Raw genomic sequence first — 2,263 nt, forward strand, 5'->3', positions numbered from 1 at the left:
GTGCTCTGTGACATCCTAGGGGGTGGGAGGTGGGAGAGGGGTTCAGGAGGGAGGGGACATATGTGTACCTATGGCTGATTCATGTTGATGTGTGGCAGAAACCAACATAATACTGTAAAGCAATTATATATACTTCGATTAAAAACACATAATTTTTTTTAAACATTTTAAATGCACTCAGTGGGAGGTTGGACCCCTTTGCACTCAGTCTTCATTCATCTCAGGAGCTGCTGCTTGGTTTTTATGAGGAAACTCTCTCCTAGTCTACTTCCATTTAACCCTACAGTGGCTGACCTCAGCTCTCCATCCCCATGTAAACCTGCTGTCTGCTGCCTGCTGGGCCCGTGATGCTAGGAAGCCTTTTGCAGGCATGCCTCTCAGATTTTCAATTTACCTCCTAACCCCCAGTCCTGATACCATCAGATAGGAGAGTTTCTGCTGTGCTCTGCTTGTTTTAAAAAATTGCAAATACTATCCACCTGAAGTTAAGTCCTGACTTAGAAAGACAGAATGTGAACACCCAAGGAGGCCAGGCAGGCATGCCCTGAGCACTGAGTTCCCCAGACATTCTGGGCTGTCAGAGTTCCAGAGAAGGGAGATTAGATGAGCTTGTGTGGGTACAGAAGGCTCCCTGGAGGGGGTGAGATTCCTGACAGGTCTTTATTATGAGTTAGACAGTATCCCCCCAAATTCATATGTTAAAATTCTCCAAATGTCCACCATCTAATAATATAATCACTCTGCTGAAAAAGGTCCACATAGTCAAAGCTATGGTTTTTCCAGTAGTCATGTATGGATGTGAGAGCTGGACCATGAAGAATTGATGCTTTCGAATTGCACTGCTGGAGAAGACTCTTGAGAGTCCCTTGGACCCCCGGGAGATCAAACCAGTCAATCCTAAAGGGAATCAGTCCTGAACATTCATTGGAAGGACTGATGCTGAAGCTGAAGCTCCAATACTTTGGCCACCAGATGGGAAGAGCTGACCCATTGTAAAAGATCCTGATGCTGGGAAAGACTGAGGGCAGGAGGAGAAGGGGACAACAGAGGATGAGATGGTTGGATGGCATCACCACCTCAATGGACATGAGTTTGAGCAGACTCCGGAAGTTGGTGAAGGACAGAAAAGCCTGGTGTGCTGCAGTCCATGGAGTGGCAAAGAGTCGGACACGACTCAGCAACTGAACAACAACAGATCAGCAATTAACAGGGTGCTTCCAGGGGTCTTGCAGGCTTTGCTTCATTTGTAATCCTCCCCTCCCCTCATGCCGGAGGTCCTATTATTTCCATTTCAAAGACAAGGACCCTGTGGCTCTGAAGGATAAATGTGGCCACGGTCTGAATAATTGCCACTCGGTGTCCAAAGCACTCCCACTGGGGTCCGCTACTCTGCCTTGGGAGCTCGGGACAGACTTCAAGGTAGCACAGGCAGCGGTAAGGGCAGAACAGTATCTGAGCTGCTTCTTGAAGGACTCAGAGAATCCACAGCAGGCAAAACAGAAGGGAAAGGAACTCCTGGAGCGGGATCACATACGCAAAAGCACCTGGGTGTAAATGAGCAGTTAGGGGCATACATCCTTGGCTTCATTCTGGAAGTTAAGAGGACTTCAGGGTAGTGATGGCAGATGAAGCTAGAGGTGGGAGCAAGATTATAAAGAACTTTGAGTGGCAACCTAAAAAGGGTAACTTCTGGAAGCAGTAGGGAGCCATTGAAGGTTGTTAAGTGGAAAGAGAGAGAGCATCTAAAAGATTCACAGGGCAGAAGAAGCAGTAGAAATGAGCCATGTTGTCAGTGCCCTGGAGGATGGTGGAGAAGAGCCAGGGTGGGAGGAGCTCAGAAGGTTCCTGGAAGCAGGGGTTTCTGGTGGGTGGGAGGATCCATCTAGATCCAGTGCCCCAGTGAAGGTGGCATGCTCAGAAGGAAAAGCCATTTGTCTCATTAAGCCATGAACAGAGAATATCACACCTGGAGCATTTTAGACTCAGCCCAGATTTCCCCCATAGCCACCTCAGCACAGGAACTAAAAAAGAAACAGCTAAGAAAGTGTCAAATTTATTAAAACAGCTGAGTTCCTGTCTCTCTCCAGCTCTCTGGCTCTGACTTTCCCACTATTTTTAAATGTTCCAGAAATCTCTACCCAGACATTCCCCACACCCCCCTGAAGACTGAACACATTTTCTGCCTTATCAGCCATGGCCAACCCCACTCAGCCTCCTGTCCACCCCCAAGGCCCAGTTTCCAATGGAAGTCTGGGGGACTCCA

Source organism: Bison bison, unplaced genomic scaffold (assembly GCF_000754665.1).
Source record: "Bison bison bison isolate TAMUID 2011002044 unplaced genomic scaffold, Bison_UMD1.0 scf7180017864456, whole genome shotgun sequence".
NCBI lineage: Eukaryota > Metazoa > Chordata > Mammalia > Artiodactyla > Bovidae > Bison > Bison bison.